Source organism: Ovis canadensis, chromosome 18, assembly GCF_042477335.2.
Source record: "Ovis canadensis isolate MfBH-ARS-UI-01 breed Bighorn chromosome 18, ARS-UI_OviCan_v2, whole genome shotgun sequence".
In the NCBI taxonomy this organism is placed as follows: Eukaryota; Metazoa; Chordata; class Mammalia; order Artiodactyla; family Bovidae; genus Ovis; species Ovis canadensis.
The window spans coordinates 59,959,498-59,979,060 of record NC_091262.1 but is presented as its reverse complement, the minus strand read 5'-3'; the positions used below and the strand labels follow the sequence as shown (position 1 = coordinate 59,979,060).

Genomic DNA, 19,563 nt, shown 5'->3' with positions numbered 1-19,563 from the left:
TCAACATGAGTCACTGAGTAAATTGCTATGTCTAGGAGTCAGATAGGAACCAGTCACTAAAGAAGAATAAGCCTGGATAAACCAGAAGTCAGAATAAATGTAAGTGCCCAAACACAAGGCAATTAGACCCTGAAAAATGTTATTCTGCAAGAGTGGAGTGTCTTAGATAGCAAGGGAGAATTCACGAAGGCTCAAGGCCCCGATTTCCTCCTATTCTTTTGTTGCCTATCTTGTTACCTACAGAACATGAGTTTCGAGTCTCCCCACCCACACTCTCTCTCACCCCCTCTTGTATTTTCAATGTACTGGCCGTGACTCATCCTACACCTCATTTTGCTCTCAAGCCTCCCCGCACAATACACTCTTGCCACTACTTCAGGCTTCAGTTTAGCACACATGAATCCGGCTGCTTCCATTTTCCACGTTTATCCTTTGCCACCTGAGGACTCTTGCCTGCCTGCTCCTCTGCAGCTGCTGGCTCAGGGTGGAGACCAGGGTCACAGGGTACGTGACTGCTTTCTCTTTCTTGCTCAGTTCTGGGGCATTTCTAACGTTCCCACTGGGCTCAGCTTGCCTCCTTTCGGAGCTTTACCACAAGGTAAAATGTTAAGCAGACACACTTTAAGAATTGCTTTTTTTAGAAACCAGCATTGAGGAATCCATGGAAAACCCACCACGAACTGCCTCAGAAGCTCGCTTCTCAGGGGCCAATGGGGGTCGTAGGTGTAGTTACCCTGCTCCTCCCTGAGCCCATGCTGGCCAGTGGGAAGGTATGTTCATGCTTTTTTATGCTTCCAGGTGTGTCTGTCTATTCTTACCTAAGCTTCGCCCTTAAGGAGTCACTGCAGAAGTTTATACGTGTATTTTCATGATGCCAAGCACATTTTTGAAATTATTCTTTGGTAATTTGGAGAACAAATTTATGTCAAGAAAATCATGATTGTTTTACAGCTGTACTGCTTTGCAAAGCTAGCTTACTCAACTGAGCTGGCTTCTGCACGAATCTCTCATTTCATAAATAAAATCTGATTTCTCTGAAGATATTCAAAAGAAAGTGCTATAAGCTTTGGGTCTGATTTCAAGAAGGGGATTCCAAAAGTTTGCTGAAATTTACAGCAACTAGGTCTCCAGGAATATTGCTTTAATTTATTTGGCTGGATTAAGACTCGAATATTTATTTTAGAAAAATCAAGCAAACCACATTTGATTTCTTGACAGAGGGTCTCTTTTCTCCTAGGAGGGTCACACATCTTGGAAAAAACTCCAAGGTTTTTCATCATCTCAGAATTCCTTACGCTGAAATTTAATGACCAAGCAAAATGGCAGTTTACTTCTAATCAGGTAGGCTCACTTTTAATTTGTTTAGGAACTTGACCTTTGAACTTTTGCAACTTGAACTAAACATTCATCTAGCATTTATTCTGCCAGGTATTATGAGACATAGAAATGAAACAAATCATTCTCCTTCCCTCTTTTTGATGCTGGGTGAACTCCTATTCATTCTTTGGGACTCGGTTCAAATGTTATCTCCTTTGAATTTTTTTCATATTATACAGGAGAAAATTATAGAAGTACCTTAAATAGAAAAAATAATATATTAATGTAGCAGTGATTAGAGGAAATAATTAATACTGTGCATGATTAAGTGTGGCTTCCCCCTCTCCTCATAGTGTTCTCTATCTCCTGGGAAAGATTGAGGGCAGGAGAAGAAGGGAGCAACAGAGGGTGAGATGGTTGGATGGCATCACCGACTCAATGGACATGAGTTTGAGCAAGCTCCAGGACATAGTGAAGGACAGGGAAGTTATGTACTGCCATCCATGGGGTCACAGAGTCAGACATGACTGAGCAACTGAACAACAACAACATCAGCATGTATACAATGGAAGAAAAGGCATTAATTTCATAAACAATTATTTTATCCAGGGCCAGAGCATATTTCTTAAATAAAACATTAGTGATCTGTGTAATAATGCTGGTTTTGTTCATCAGTCAGAATAAGTGGGATATTCTAAAATGACAACAGTTGGCTGATAGACGGTATAAATTTATCTTAACAATAATTTTTCCAACATTTTGTTACTAAAATTTTCAAACATAAAGCAAAGCTTTAAAACGTTTATAACGAACACCCATCTACCCACCATCTGGATTTTGCCATTAATATATTTCTACACATTCTTTATCACATAGCAATTTATTACCCATTCCTCAATCCATTTTACCTTTCTGAAGCATTTCAAAGTAAATTGCAGACATTAGTACACTTGCCTCTAAATACTTCAGCATGCATATCATTAACTGAAGTTCAATATTTATGTTTTTTCTTTTGAATTAAATTTATACATGGCCAAATGCCCAAATCTTAAATGTACATGCACTGAATTTTGACAAATGCAGACAAATGTGTAAACCAAAGCCCTACCAAGATCTAAGACACTGACCCTTGCTGCAGAAAGTTCTTTCATGTTCCTTCCTAGTTAACCTCTGCCCCAATCCCCAAAGATTAGTTTTCAACATCAAGTTTTTAAAATTCAATGTAATTTTAATAGCAATATATTCTTCACCTCTTAATAACAAATTACCTAAAATATTTACATCAAATATGATGAGGCATGCTTGGAATTTATTAAAGTAAGAGAATTTCAAGTTTTACTTGGTATTTTTGGTAGTGTTTGTCAAGGAGGTACAAGGCTGGCTTAGTGGCCAATGTCATTTTCTTTGCAAGATTATCTACCAAGTAAAATATATTGTCCCCACACTGCACCATGTCAACTGACTTTATGTGTAAAATTACTGACCCTGGGTCTTCGTGGTGTAGGTTATTTGAGAACCTTCCACAGTTATGTCCCTGTTGCTTGGTAGCCATGAGGGGAAAGTGAAAGTTGTATCCCTTAGCCCATGCCTCCCTGGGATTGGCCATGATGTCTCTGCGAGCACCAGGATTTTTATCTTCTTCCCTCATTCTTGGAAGGGAAGGAGAAGACAACTCAAGGAGAACTGCCTCTTGGTGGGTTTAAATGAAGGGTTCTAGGAAAGGAAAGAGTTAACATTGAGAAAGCTCCTCTGGGTGAAATGGAATGAGGGAAGGAGAGCTGAGTGTGTGCTTTGGCAAGGTTTCGGGCAAGTGAAACCAAGGTGAGGAAGGTGAAGTCGGCAACAGCATAGGAGCAGAAAAGACAAGGGAAAGAAACAAGCAGGCTGAGAAAACACTGGGGGAGACTTCCTAACTCTCTCTTTATAATCTTTCAGTAGCTGATGTTCAGCCTTCAGTTGAACATCAGCCCTCAGTTTAGCCCTAAGTTTAGCCCACAGGGATAAAACTGCCTGGCTCTAACTCTCAGGATGCCTCCCAGGGATCTCTGTGTTAGTCCCCTTTGTGCAGAACAAACCCAGAGAAGCCTAACTCTGGCTTCTCCAGCCACTCTCAGGGAGATGGGGTGACCTGACTGAGATACACAGCAGGACAGGTAAACAAAGAGGCTGAAATTGTCTGGCAGTGCTTGGTACTCTAATACTGGGATGGTTTGCCTTAAGCTTGCAGAAATTATTGCTTAGAATGTGCAAAAATATAGAATTATACCTCTATTTTCTATATATTAGTCTTAACACATATACCAGTTCTAATGTCCATTTCTAACTGATTCTAACTAATTTCTAACTGAGCTTTTAATTTTTTTGCCTTTGTAACTATTTTTTACAGACAATGCCAAGTTTACAGATATGCATAGAAAATGTCAATGTCTAAGAGTAAGGAACTTGCTCTTAATTTATGAATTGCTTAGGCTCATTTGTATGCCAATTCTAATTTCTACTTTTTAAAAGATGAGAGCAACTCAGGAACTGAGATGCTACTCAGAGTCATCAAACTCCCAAGTTGGCTAAATTCAGAAACCCACTCTTTGATTTCCATTACCTACTTAGCCTCTGCCTACTGGAAACATGACGAAACTGTCCCTGCCTTAGACAGAACTAATGAAAATGAACCCTTTTCTTTGATATTTGTCAAAAAGATTCCTGAGAGGAACATTATTCAGAGTCGTCTATCTCCATCTGAACCCCCACTGCAAGAATACTCTGCCTTCCCAGCAAGCCTCCTCCTATTTCCCTTCCTGCCCTCTATTTTAGACTTCCTGACAAATCATTGGCAGGAATTCCCACCTACCCACTCCAAATCCAAAGATAGAAGGTTCCTGGGCAGTACAGGGCTTATGAAAGCAATCCAGCTTCCACTGAAAGCAACAGGGTGGACTCAGTGCCTGGAAGGGATGAGGAACTTGATGAGAATATGTGGAATGAGGAATGAATAAATGAGATCCACCCGGCACTTAAAAAAGAAATACAGAATATCTCTGCTATCAAAGGGCTGTGGTCTGTTTGAGGAGATAGAAAACACTAATTGAATGACTGAAAAATACTTTCAGAACAATTTTCTTTCCAGCACATATAAACTAACTGAGTACCGACTTGGCCCAGCAAGGCCACTAAGCAAAAGCAGAGTTAGATGAAGTCAGTCATGAAAGATGAGCTGGGGGAAGGGAATTTTGAGTTGGGTTTGAAGGTGGAGAATTATAGTAACTGATGAATAGAAAGAGAGGGGAAAAAAGAAATCAGGAGTAAAATGTTTGAAGGCTGATGAATAACACATTTGCTTACGGGAGCAAAAATTTCATTAAGGATTAATGGAAAGTAAGGTTGGCAAGAAGAGAAAGAAAAAGGAGTATAACTTGAAAAATCTTGAATATGCCTCTGACAGCTCATAAGTTGGGGAGAATCTTGTGAAAACATTGTTTGAAGAAAGAGGAAGTTACTATTCTATTGGTTGTCATTAGGGAGGTAAGCCTAGGGTTGGAAACCAGCTGGCAGCCTCTGGGATAAGGTGAGAAGCAAGAAAGAAACGGAAATGTGAACAGAAAGGAGACTCCACTTCTAGTCATTGAATACAAACATTTTCATGCCAGGGCCTATTCAAGCCAGACCTGAAAATTACCTCTGATCTCCAGTGTCCATCACTTCAAAACTGGTAGCTTCCAGAAGAATGGACACAGTGATACGGAGTTTTTCTGTCTGCTTACCACCTTTCTTAAACCATCAAAAAAGGACTTGCTTAGACCTGTGTCTTATTTTAACCAATCCGCTTTTATCTCCCATGAGAAGTGAACGAGAGGTTTCCTTTTGGAGTCAGCTTATACAAATTCTTTTCAGATTCTGTTTCCTTTTTTTTTTTCTTTCCCTTTCTGTCTCTTGGTCAAGATTTTCAAACTGTCTTTTTAATGAACTCAAATAATTTTAGGTTTTAACGTACTGAAACTTAATGAAATAAGCATTGAGAACATGACAATAGAAGCAGTTACTTAAACCAAACCAACGTGATCAAGAATGTTTGAAATTATCTTTGATTATGGGCTTAAAAGAATGTTTGATTCTGGCAGTGTTACCTAGTGGTTTGGAGCCAACAAACTTGAACTTGAATTCTGGCTACACGCCCTCACTCACCTCTCAAAGCCTCAGTTTCTTGATCAGTAAAATGGAGAGGTTAATACTTGTCTCATGGGTCAGTAGTTCTTCAGCCATGGTCCCCAGGCCAGCAGCAGCATATCTACAGCTGGGAACTTGTTAAAAATGCAAATTCTCAGGCCCCCACACCAAATTTACTACATCAGAACCTCTGCTGGCAGGGTGGAAAAATCTCTTTGAACAGACTTCCAGGTGATTTCTGCTGCTAGTGAGAATTTAAGAACCAATGTTACAGGGTAGATATTACATACTTGGAAGACTGTAATAAATAAACACAATAACACACCTAAAGTGTTTGGTCCAGGCTTGGCATAGATTGAAGGCAGGAGGAGAAGGGAATGACAGAGGATGAGATGGCTGGATGGCATCACCGACTCGATGGACATGAGTTTGAGTGATCTCCGGGAGTTGGTGATGGACAGGGAGACCTGGTGTGCTGTGACTCATGGGGTCGCAAAGAGTCAGACATGACTGAGCAACTGAACTGAACTGAACTGAACTGATGATACTAGGCCTGGAGAAGGGCATTGCAACCCTCTCCAGTGTTCTTGCCTGAAGAATTCCATGGACAGAAGAGCCTGGTGGGCAACAGTCCATGGGGTCACAAAGAGTCTGACATGACAGAGCAACTAACACTCACACACATGATACTAGGCCACTAGAGACAACACTGATCTTATCCAGGCACCTCACAAGGTAACCAAGCAAACGCTTGTTTGCTTTCTAAAATTACTTAAACATGAATCTGTATGGAACACAGTCGTATCAACTTATGTCTGTCAATGGCTTAGCATGGATCCTCTGAACACAAGTTAATCAGAAATTCCAAGAAACAAAATAAAAATAAATCTATAACACTGACTTGTATTGGTGATTCCAGCTCATTGCTCTGTCCTTGAAATCCTCTAACATTTAGTGTCATTTTGGGATGTTTATCATAGTTAGGACTTTGAGAAACCATGATTTGCCTGTTTCCACGATGGTGGATAAAAGCTTAGCATGTCTCTGTCTGTCTCTCTTTTCAGCAAAACTTCCATTAGACAACATTCCTGCAGGAAGGGTAGAAGGCAACTCATTATGAAATCCAGAAGCAAGATTTCCTCTGATTTCTGCAAGAGGGATCAAGGCAACAATGTACAGAAAGCTTCCAGGGTTTTTCCTGTCCATTTATTCAACAGATAGTTTTGAGTTTCTACAATATTCCAGGCCTGGTGTTCTAGTGAACAATGCATTCTCTCACGAGACTGAAAAGTAGGAGAGAGGTAGTAACCAAACAGTCATATAAGCAGGTTAAAATTAGAACTATGATAAATTCTGTGAAGAAGAGATGTACAGTGTTATGAGAACCTGTAAGAATGGGATTAGACCCAGGTCTTGGGTTGGAGAAGGTTTTCCTGAGAAAGTGAGGTACAGTTGAGATCTTAATGATAGTCAGGATTCAAAGATAGCCTTCTTGTTCCTGTTGTTGTGTCTTTATAAACTCTTCCCTTTCAGTGTGGGCAGAACCTGTGATTCACTCATAACCAATAGATTGCGGCAAAGGTGATGGGAAAGCAGTCCTATGATTAAGTTGTAACACATATTAGAGCAGTGAAAATAAAGAAAACCAGATGAGTTTGAGAAAATTCCGAAGGTAAAACATATGGGACTCTGTGATGGTTTAGAGACAAGGGTATGAATGTGGGAAGTACCAAAAACAGCACTTTGGTTTCTGTCTTGGTCATTCTTGGGCATGAGTAACATTGAAAGACAGATCTGAGATATGGGGTCAAAGATCATGACTTTTGCTTGAACACAGCTTTCTCAGGTGGCTCATTTGTAAGGAATCTGCCTGCCAATGTAGGAGACACAGGAGATGCAGGTTCAATTCCTGGGTCGAAAGATCCTCTGGAGGAGGAAATGGCAACCCACTCCAGTATTCTTGCCTGGAAAGTTCCATGGACAGAGAAGCCTGGCCGGCTATAGTCCATGGGGTCTCAAAGTGTTGGACACAACTGAGCACCAATATGTTGAATCTGAGATATACAAAAGATATCGAGTGGTTGAGCATAGGAGTCCAGAGCTCAGAAAAAATATCTGCGCAGAAGAGATATTTGGGGGGAATCTCATTAGTAACTGAAGACTTAGTGTGTATGGACTTTCCTATACAGGGAGAAATATAAAAGGGGAAGATATGAATAAATATAATGGGGGAAGATAGGAAGATATAAACAAATAAATATAAAAGGGGCCTCTGTTTGAACCTGGAGGGGCTCCTTTAGTTAATAAACTGGTGGAGAAGGTAGAGACTTGGTAAACAAACAAAAAAGGGGCTGCCAGAGAAAAAAACAGAAGTCAGCAGTGCAGTGACACCTGCTTGGGTGTCTTTCCATGTGTCTCTCAGTTACTGCAGGTATCTCTGACCCATTCTCTCTCCTCGATTAACAAGGAAGCAGCCTTTGCCTGTTACTTTTGTTGTAATCCAGTTCTAAAAGTGTCCAGCGCATATAGGAGTAACTGGACAAATATTTTTTGAATTGAATCACGACCTTGTTGTTCACTAAAGGGTGGAATGAACAGATGAAGCCCTGTTCCTTCAAACACATAAACAAATGAGCAGAGTATAAGATACTGTTTCAGTGCTTAGAAGGTAAACACACAGCTACGTGACTAAAATAGTTCAAAAGCCATTTCAGTAATTTCTGTTGCTGAAATATGTTTAATCAAATGTTTGATCTCCTAGAGATTCAAGAACCGATAACAAAACAGGACTTTTTGGCAGTACACTGCAATCAGGAGTTAATTATTGTCCATGCCTTTGGCATTTCTAAACCTCAGGTTGCTCAAGAAGGTGAACTCCCAGTGGAAAAGGTGTCAGAGACTACTTGTTTAATTACTCAAAAAATGCATAAAGAACATATTGCATTCCTAATCAGTTCTTTACCCAAAACTACCAACGGTGTATTGGATTTTGTGTTAAAACATACTAATGCCTCATCAGATGCCAACAGATTGTAACAAACCGACTAAATCCAGACCCTTCAGAAAACAACCCTAGGTAACACCCACTCCCAAATCCTTCTGCCACCCTTTAGAGTACTTGTGGTCATGAACCTCAAAGAATGTGCTTACATTCATTTCCTAGGGCTGCTGTAACCAATTACCGCAAACTGTGTGGCTTGAAACAACAGAATTTATTTATTCAGTGATCACAGAGGCCAGAAGTCTGAAATCAAGGACTGAACTTGATAAGTATGAGCAGAATGGAGCTTCCTCTGAAGGAATTAGGGGATAATCTTTCCCTGCCTCTTTCAGATTCTAATGGGATCCTTGGAATGTGGTAGCAAAATTCTGATCTTTGTCTCTGTCAACACATGGCATTCTCCTGTGTTTCTGTTTCTTCTCTCTTGGTCTTTTATAATGACACTTGTCACTGGGCTCAGGGCCTGCCTGGATGATCCAGGATGATCTTATCTTGAGATCTTGTCTGCAAAGACCTTCATCCCAAGTAAGGTCATTTTCTGAGGTTCTCGGGGGAGGGTTTACCATTCAACTCACTTTACCACTAAAACGTCCTGAGAGCCCATGCAGTTATCAAGTTCAGTTATGCCAATACTGAAAGGGAAAAAAAAAAAAAAAAAACAACCAGAATTTCCAGAATCCATTTTAAAATTATCTAAAGTAATGATCCAGCAATCACAATCCTGGGCATATACACAGACAAAACTACAATTTTAAAAGATACATGCACCCCTGTATTCATAATAGCCAAGACATGGAAACAACCTAAATGTCCAACAACAGATGAACAGATAAAGAAGATACTGTACATATATACAACTAAATATAATCAGCCATAAAAAGAATGAAATAATGCCATTTGCGGCAACATGGATGGAACTAGAAATTATCATACTAAGTCAGAAAGAGAAAGACAAATACTGTATGATATCACTTATACCTGGAATCTAAAATATGACACAAATGAACTTATCTATGAAACAGAAATAGACTCACAGAGAACAAGTTGATGGTTGCCAAGGTTTAAGGGGTGGGGGAGGGATGAACGGGGATTTGGGGATTAGTGGATGCAATTACATATAAAATAGATAAACAAAAAGGTCCTACTGTATAGTAGAGGGAACTATAGTCAATATCCTGTAATAAACAATAATGGAAAAGAAAACAATTATCTAAAGTAATAGGGAGCTTGACTCTGGACTTTCTGAAAGACCTGCCAGAAAAGATAATTTTCTGATGTCAGGTAAGGAGCTTTTGTAGGGAGTTCCTTGTAGGGTGGGATTTGGTGCCTCCCAAAGTGCTTTCTGATCATAGATCAGGGACATGAAAGTCTACCATTAGGATCACTCTTTGAGGATCTCCTTAGGTACAGGCACAAACTAAGCAAAAATATATGACTGAGAAAACAGTGGAGATTAATTTAATTGATTTATTTATCTTCCCAAATTGCCTAACTAATTACCAAACAATAAACTATACACTGGGGACAATCCAGTTCTTGTTATCACTAATAATTTCTTGCTGCTGCTGCTGCTGCTAAGTCGCTTCAGTTGTGTTCGACTCTGTGCGACTCCATAGGCGGCAGCCTACCAGGCTCCCCTGTCCCTGGGATTCTCCAGGCAAGAACACTGGAGTGGGTTGCCATTTCCTTCTCCAATGAATGAAAGTGAAAAGTGAAAGTGAAGTCGTTCAGTCGTGTCCAACTTCGCGACTCCATGGACTGCAGCCTACCAGGCTCCTCCGTCCGTAGGATTTTCCAGGCAAGAGTACTGGAGTGGGGTGCCATTGCCTTCTCCAATAATTTCTTAATGAGATGTAAAATCCGTGGTGCTGGAGTGACTTTGAGGAGATACCCCATGTCCAAGGGCAAAAGAGAAGCCCCAGAAAGACAGTAAGAGAGGTGAAATTACATTTAGAATCAAACTATATCTGCCAGAGATGCTCAGAGGACTCAAACACACCTTGTGTGCATCAGGACCCAGAGATCCCACAGAGACTGAGACAAAACTGTGTTTGAGTGTCTCCTGAGGAGGTATGGGTCAGTAGTGGGTTGCTGCAGGAGCTCTGGGTGCAGCAGACTTGGATAAGGCATAAGCCGTCTTGGAGGAGGTCGCCATTAACCCTACCACTGGGCCACCAGAACTTACACAGGACTGGGGAAACAAACTCTTAAAGGGCACAAACAAAATATTGTGGGCCCGAGAACCCAGGAGAGAGGAGCAATGACCCTACAAGAGACTGACCTAGACTTGCCTGTAAGTGTCCAGGAGTCTGCGGGAGGCATGGGTTGGTGGTGGCCTGCTGCAGGGTTGGGGGCACTGAGTGTAGCAGTGCCTGCCCAGGACCTTTCAAGTTCAGTTCAGTTCAGTTGCTCAGTCATGTCCGACTCTTTGCGACCCTATGAATCGCAGCACACCAGGCCTTCCTGTCCATCACCAACTCCCAGAGTTCACTCAGATTCACGTCCATCGAGTCTGTGATGCCATCCAGCCATCTCATCCTCAGTCATCCCCTTCTCCTCCTGCCCTCAATCCCTCCCAGCATCAGAGTCTTTTCCAATGAGTCAACTCTTTGCATGAGGTGGCCAAAGTACGGGAGCTTCAGCTTTAGCATCATTCCTTCCAAAGAAATCCCAGGGTTGATCTCCTTCAGAATGGACTGGTTGGATCTCCTTGCAGTCCAAGGGACTCTCAAGAGTCTTCTCCAACACCACAGTTCAAAAGCATCAATTCTTCGGTGCTCAGCCTTCTTCACAGTCCAACTCTCACATCCATACATGGCCACTGGAAAAACTATATCCTTGACTAGACGGACCTTAGTCGGCAAAGTAATGTCTCTGCTTTTGAATATACTATCTATGTTGGTCATAACTTTTCTTCCAAGGAGTAAGCGTCTTTTAATTTCATGGCTGCAATCACCATCTGCAGTGATTTTGGAGCCCAAAAAAATAAAGTCTGACACTGTTTCTACTGTTTCCCCATCTATTTCCTATGAAGTGATGGGACCAGATGCCATGATCTTCATTTTCTGAATGTTGAGCTTTAAGCCAACTTTTTCATTCTCCTCTTTCACTTTCATCAAGAAGAACCTTTCGAAGGAGGTATGTATCTTCACTCAGTTAATTATCTTCATTACCTTCACTATAGTTTGGCCTCAGGTCAAACAACAGGGAGGGAACACAGCCCCACCCTTCAACAGAAAATTGGATTAAAGATTTACTGAGTATGGCCCTGCCCATCAGAACAAGACCCAGTTTCCCCCTCAGTCAGTCTCTCCCATCAGGAAGCTTCCATAAGCCTCTTATCCTTTTCCATCCAAAGGCAGAGAAACTGAAAACCATAATCTATTTCTGGTTAGAAAACTAACCAATCTGATCACATGGACTACAGCCTTGTCTAACTCAGTGAAACTATGAGCCATGTCATGTAGGGCCACCCAAGATGGATGGGTCATGGTGGAGAGTTCTGATAAAATGTAGTCCACTGGAGAAGGGAAAGGCAAACCATTTCAGTATTCTTCCTTGAGAACCCCATGAACACTATGAAAAGGCAAAAAGATAGGACACTGAAAGATGAACTCCCCAGGTCAGTAGGTGCCCAATAGGCTACTGAGAAGAGTAGAGAAATAACTCCAGAAAGAATGAAGAGATGGAACCAAAGCAAAAACACCCAGTTGTGGATGTGACTGGTGATGGAAGTAAAATCTGATGCTGTAAAGGGCAATATTGCATAGGAAGCTGGAATGTTAGGTCCATGAATCCAGGCAAATTGGAAGTGGTCAAATAGGAGATGGCAAGAGTGAACACTGCCATTTTAGGAATTAGTGAACTAAAATGGACTGGAATGAGTGAATTTAACTCAGATGACTTTTATATCTGCTACTGTGTCAGACTTTATTTTTCTGGGCTCCAAAATCACTGCAGATGGTGATTGTAGCCATGAAATTAAAAGATGCTTACTCCTTGGAAGAAAAGTTAAGACCAACCTTGATAGCATATTGACAAGCAGAGACATTACTTTGCCGACTAAGGTCCGTCTAGTCAAGGATATGATTTTTCCTATGGTCATGTATGGATGTGAGAGTTGGACTGTGAAGAAGGCTGAGCACCGAAGAATTGATGCTTTTGAACTGTGGTGTTGGAGAAGACTCTTGAGAGTCCCTTGGACTGCAAGGAGATCCAACCAGTCCATTCTGAAGGAGATCAACCCTGGGATTTCTTTGGAAGGAATGATGTTAAAGCTGAAGCTCCAGTACTTTGGCCACCTCATGCGAAGAGTTGACTCATTGGAAAAGACTCTGATGCTGGGAGGGATTGAGGGCAGGAGGAGAAGGGGATGACTGAGGATGAGATGGCTGGATGGCATCACAGACTCGATGGACGTGAATCTGAGTGAACTCTGGGAGTTGGTGATGGACAGGAAGGCCTGGTGTGCTGCGATTCATGGGGTTGCAAACAGTCGGACACGACTGAGCAACTGAACTGAACTGAACTGAACTGTGGGCAAGAATCCCTTAGAAGAAATGGAGTAGCCATCATAGTCAACAAAAGAGTCTGAAATGCAGTGCTTGGGTACAATCTCAAATACGACAGAATGATCTCTGTTCATTCCCAAGGCAAACTATTCAATATCATAGTAATCCAAGTCTATGCCCCAACCAGTAATGCTGAAGAAGCTGAAGTTGAACGGTTCTATGAAGATCTACAAGGCCTTCTAGAACTAACACTGAAAAAGACGTCCTTTTCATTATGTGGGATTGGAATGCAAAAGTAGGAAGTCAAGAAATACCTGGAGTAACAGGCAAATTTGGCTTTGGAGTACAGAATAAAACAGGGCAAAGGCTAATAGAGTTTTGTCAAGAGAACGCACTGGTCATAGCAAACACCTCTTCCAACGACACAAGAGAAGACTCTACACATGGACATCACCAGATGGTCAATACCGAAATCAGATTGATTATATTCTCTGCAGCCAAAGATGGAGAAGCTCTATACAGTCAGCAAAAACAAGACTGGGAGCTGACTGCGGCTCAGATCATGAACTCCTTATTGCACAATTCAGACTTATATTGAAGAAAGTAAGGAAAACCATTAGACCATTCAGGTATGACCTAAATCAAATCCCTTATGATTATACAGTGGAAGTGACAAACAGATTGAAAGGATTAGATCTGACAGAGGGCTTGAAGAACTATGGATGGAGGTTCGTGACACTGTACAGGAGGCAGTGATCAAGACCACCCCCAAGAAAAGGAAATGCAAAAAGGCAAAATGGTTGTCTGAGGAGGTCTTATGAATAGCTGAGAAAAGAAGAGAAGTGAAAGGCAAAGGAGAAAAGGAAAGACATACCCATTGAATGCAGAGTTCCAAAAAATAGCAAGGAGAGATAAGAAAGCCTTCCTCAGCGATCAGTGCAAAGAAATAGTGGAAAACAATAGAATGGGAAAGACTAGAGATCTCTTCAAGAAAATGAGAGATACCAAGGGAACATTTCATGCAAAGATGGGCTCGATAAAGGACAGAAATGGTATGGACTTAACAGAAGCAGAAGATATTAAGAAGAGGTGGCAAGAATACACAAAAGAACTATACAAAAAAGATCTTCACAACCAAGATAATCATGATGGTGTGATCACTCACCTAGAGCCAGATATCCTGGAATGTGAAGTCAGATGGACCGTAGGAAGCATCACTACGAACAAAGCTAGTGGAGGTGATGGAATTCTAGTTGAGCTATTTCAAATCCTGAAAGATGATGCTGATAGTACTGCACTCAATATGCCAGCAAATTTGGAAAACTCAGCAGTGGCCACAGGACAGGAAAAGGTCAGTCCAATCCCAAAGAAAGGCAATGCCAATGAATGTTCAAACTACCACACTATTGCACTCATCTCACATGCTAGCAAAGTAATGTTTAAAATTCTTCAAGCCAGGCTTCAACAGTACACGAACCATGAACTTCCAGATGTTCAAGCTGAATTTAGAAAAGGCTGAGGAACCAGAGATCAAATTGCCAACATCCGTTGGATCATTGAAAAAGCAAGAGGTTTTCAGAAAAACATTTACTTCTGCTTTATTGACTATGCGAAAGTCTTTGACTGTGTAGATCACAACAAACTGTTAAATTCTTAAAGAGATGGGAATACCTGACCACCTGACCTGCCTCCTGAGAAATCTGTATGCAGGTCAAGGAGCAACAGTTAGAACTGGACATAGAAAAACAGACTGGTTCTAAATTGGGAAAGGAGTTACGTCAAGGCAATATACTGACAATATACTGATATCATCACTCTGCTTATTTAATTTATATGCAGAGTACATCATGAGAAATGTTAGACTGGATGAAGCACAAGCTGGATTTAAGATTGCCAGGAGAAATATCAATAACCTCAGATATGCAGGTGACACCACCCTTGTGGCAGAAAATGAAGAAGAACTAAAGAGCCTCTTGATGAAAGTGAAAGAGGAGAGGAAAAAAATTGCCTTAAAACTCAACATTCAGAAAACTAAGATCATGGCATCTGGTCCCATCACTTCATGGCAAATAGATGGGGAAACAATGGAAACAGTGACAGACTTTATTTTGAGGGGCTCCAAAATCACCACAGATGGTGATTGCAGCCAAGAAACTAAAAGACGCTTGCTCCTTGAAAGAAAAGTTATGACCAACCTAGACAGCATAATAAAAAGCAGAGACATTACATTGCCAACAAAGCTCTGTCTAGTCAAAGCTATGGTCTTTCCAGTAGTCATGTATGGATGTGAGAGTTGGACTGTAAAGAATGCTGAGTGTCGAAGAATTGATGGTTTTGAACTGTGGCTTTAGAGAAGACTCTTGAGAGTCCCTTAGAATGCAAGGAGATCCAACTAGTCCACCCTAAAGGAAATACACCCTGAATATTCATTGGAAGGACTTATGCTGAAGCTGAAACTCTAATACTTTGTCTACCTGATGTGAAAAACTGACATATTTGAAAGGATCCTGATGCTGGAAAAAATTGAAGGCAGGAGGAGAAGGGGACGCCAGAGGATGAGGTGGTTGGAAGGCATCACCAACTCAATGGACATGAGTTTTGGTAAACTCCGAGAGTTGGTGATGGACAGGGAGGCCTGGCATGCTGCAGTGCATGGGGTTGCAAAGAGTGGGACATGACTGAGTGACTGGACTGAACTGAAAATCTAGTCAAGACTAACTCCATTTATAAATTTGCCACACCTGTGAGACCAACTCCATTCTTCCCAGAGTGCTGTCTCCTCAACATTAGTTCTGGCCAGATAAAGAACCATGGTGGCCTGAGAGGATAAGCCTTGTGCTGTTGATCCCCAATAACCTACTGGCCAGACATTGAACCTGCACTCAGAGGCACAGCTGTTATCCTGTGCAGACCCAACTGACAGCATGATTTAGTGGGCAGCTTTCAAAATAACCCGTGGGGTCAAAGGGGAAAGGATTGGACTGAACTTGTTCTTCAGTGACTCATAACCTTTACAGCAACTTCACAGCCCAGTTTGGAAGCAACAGAGCTCAGAGTCTGCATAATGTATCTTTATGTCCCATCTAATAAGAGTATGCAAATCATTGCTAAAAACCCCAGTTATGAGACAGTCAATTGCCACAGAGGAAAGGAGAAAGAACAAAACCTTCTTAAGCCATTAAGAACGACACTGCTTGTAAACTAAACATAATTAGGTATCCTGGCTCCTGCTGATTGCATGTATCAATGAGGAAATTTGCACCAGTGGTAGGGAGTGGGAGAATTAAGTCATCACTGTGAGAGATGGTATAGAAGGTTAGCTTATAGGAAAGCAGAATATGGGACCTTAAACTTGGGTCAAGGGCATAATCTTCTTGATCCCAGTCCAATGGGACTGGTCATGTCAGCCCCCTAAATGAAGGCTGAATGCCATGATGGCTTCAATGAGCTGAGAGGTCCTTGAAAGACAGACATAATTTGAACTGCAAAGGGATATTAACTGTGGTCTGCTCAGTGCCTGGGGAGTATAGGGCAAGGACCATGCTGCACTCCACCATCATGTTAAACTTCCAGAGGCTCCAGCTCTCATCACATTACTCTTTGGTTAAGGAATACCAAGCTTTTCCATTAACTGCTGTCAATGTTATCAATCCACAAAATCCTAAAAGTACAAAGAAAGACTATCACCTGCCAATCTCAGCACCCAGAGAAAACCATTGTTCATATTACATTTTGCAGATGTTTTTCTGTTTCTTTTGAAAAGCAGAAATGCATCCATTTAAAGGCAACAAACAAATAAATGGAAATTTGGGGTCAATTTTCATTCTTTCATTTATTCACATGTTTTTAGACCCCACAACATGTAAGATCTTAGTTCCTTGACCAGGGATTGAACCCATGTCCCCTGCAGCATAAGCATGGAGTCTTAACCACTGGACCACCAGGGAACCCCTGTCCATAATATTTAATGAGCACTTACTGTATGCTAACCATGACAGACCCTAAAACGACAAGGATGAGTTGCCTGTGATTTCCTCGACGTATTACCCAGCCCAGAGAGAAAAACTCAAGTCTTAAGAATTCTTCTGTAGGCTCCTCTCTTCCTGGAAACATTCTATGAAGTCATACATGTGCACCAGAGCACAAGGACATTTCTCCATCTCTGCTCCTCTGGACCCCAGTGGGAATGGCTAAATCATGACAAATGTCACCTGAGGTCAGAGCAGAAACCCTGACAAGCCATGAGGCAAAGCCAGCCAGGGAAGAAGGGGAAGAAATTTTAATTCTACATGAAAGCAAACAGTCCCAGAAGTCCCTCAGTGTAAAAGTCATACAGAATAGGATGATAATCAAATTTTAAATGTACTGAGCATTTACTATGTGCTGGGCACAGTGCTAAAGGCTTTTTGCATGAAATCTCATTTAAACCTCAGAATGTAAGGATGGGGTTGGTATTAGACTTCTTGTTTAGATAAAATTACTGAGGCTACAGAGGTTAAGTGATTTTCCCAAGGTCACTCAGCTAAGATATGGCAACCTTTGACTTGAGCCCCAAATCAGTGCTCTTAGCCTCAGGAAACTCACAAATCAGAAGGCAGGAACCAGTTGAGAAAAGCACTACCCTGTGGAGGAAAGGGCACGACCTTCAGAATTACACAAACGACTTCACATTCAGATACTCCTTCTTCCTTAGGGTAATCCCTTAGCTGCTTTGTTGTTTTTCTTCCCATTTCTGTGCAGGGTGCCATATCTTATTTATCATGGAACCTCAATATTTAGCACTATGTTAGCTGGCTTGTAGCACAGGTCCTCCAAAACTGTGTTGAAGGAATGCCAGATTAATATAGGAACTTGGGCATAGGACTGCAGCAAGGGGTACATGATGTGAAAGAGGGCACTCACCTGGCACCTGTGCAGTGTAAATACCCCTTAACTGTTGGCCTTTATCCTATAATGAAGCCTTGGCATGGGGGAGGGTGAATGGAACCAGTGGGCTGCTTCTTCCCTTAATCTGTAACCTCAGTGAATTTATCCCCTTAAGACATACTCCTGAGTGTGGGAGCCACTGAGAGAAATAGAGAGCAGGAATTAAACAGGAACAAACTCTGTTTGGGATTCAGGCACGAATTACCATACTTTGTTGAATTTCCTAGACTAAAAGACTCTTGCCTTGATGCACGTGCACGGTGTCACCGGTGCCCTAAAGCATCTTCAGAGCTTAATGCAATGCCCGGCTCAGTGTTTGCTTGCCCGTATTGTTCTCCAGAGGCAGAGATAAAAGTCCTTTTTGATTCTTGCTTTATCCATAGGAAAGGGGAAAAATAATACATACTAGAGAAATCCTCAGTGGAGGCGGCATTGTCACCAAGCATAATGGAAACATTTTAAAGATAACTTTCTTCCAATTGCTGTGGCCTTTTATAAGGCAACTCAGACAAGGCTGTTAACACTGATAAGCAGATTTTCTTCGAAGTTCAGTAAAAGAGTCTGTATGGAAAGAACAAACACGCTTATGTTGTCTAAAATAAAATCTGGCTTTTGTAAAGTGTGGTCTGCTCAAGATGCCATTGTTTATCTCCTACAATGCTGATTTAGTTTTCTCACCTTTTTCACAAGAATCTCATAGAAAACTCTTGCTTTTCATTCAAGATTGGAAAGAAATCTGGCAGCAGCTCTACTGGACTTCCTCAAGGAAGAGGCCCTCCTGGGACTGCTGAGCCCCTCTGATATCTAGTCATTGTTGCTTTACCTTTAAAACAAGGTCATTGGTGAAACCAAGTACCACTTGAGCCAAATTCAAGTCCTCCTCTACAGGGTAGTTTCCAAATAAGTTCCTTATTCTAAGTTCCTTCCGGGTGACCTGGATCTCTTTTTTTCTGTTCAGGAGAGATTGTTCTTTTCTCCTTTCCACTTCTTCATCCCTCCCCGATCACAGAGAGGAAAAGAATGGCCCTTCTCTGCTCCTGACTCAGAATGCACATCAGCCAAAGTCAGAAGGACAAACCCTCCTCCAGAGCGACTGTCCCCACCTCTGCTGCAAGCCCACTTCTGGTGGCAATTCATTGCCTGCCTCCTACACACCATTTCCGGGACAAATTCCACCTGGAAGAGTTCAGGGACAGAAAAAGGTTGTTCCTCTTAAAGAACCAACACAATGCTTATGATTAGCCCAGGAGGGCTGTGTAATTCAGACAGTTTCTCTCTTTGCCTGGCTGCTGGAAAGCCCAGAGCTGGAAACTGGACTACTTTTTCTTGGCGGGGTGGGGGGCGGGGGGTGGGTGGCAGGGTTTCTTGATATACATGTTTCTTCAACTATCACTTCATGTTTCTTTATTGTCTTCCAGCCTCTATTAATGACTCTCTGAGTAGAACTCCGTTTCTAGTGTAACCTGCCTTCACAGAAGCAGATGAACTATGAATAAATGAACATTTTCAAAGTGGGCTGTCATCATTCTAACCATGCTGATCCTCTCACCTGAACAACAGGAAAAATAACATAGGAAGAATAATTTAGAATCATCTTCCCAAAGAGCGATTTCTACCTAGAAGCTTTTGGCCTCACCAAGACTAAAA

At 41.7% G+C, this 19,563-nt stretch overlaps 2 long non-coding RNA genes across 3 annotated transcripts in view; one reads left to right on the top strand and one right to left on the bottom strand.

Annotated features, from left to right (window-relative positions):
• Positions 1–19,563, bottom strand: part of LOC138423152 (uncharacterized) — a 95,163-nt gene that overhangs the window by 67,369 nt on the left and 8,231 nt on the right. The gene's annotated exons all lie outside the window — the stretch shown is intronic.
• Positions 292–19,427, top strand: LOC138423150 (uncharacterized). Of its 2 annotated transcripts, XR_011250145.1 has the most exons (4): positions 292–504; positions 642–770; positions 1,238–1,341; positions 18,875–19,427. It is a non-coding gene; the product is annotated as an uncharacterized lncRNA (long non-coding RNA). The 2 variants fall into 2 exon arrangements; XR_011250144.1 differs by lacking the exons at positions 292–504; positions 18,875–19,427 and adding an exon at positions 1,671–1,970 and having other exon boundaries at positions 586–770.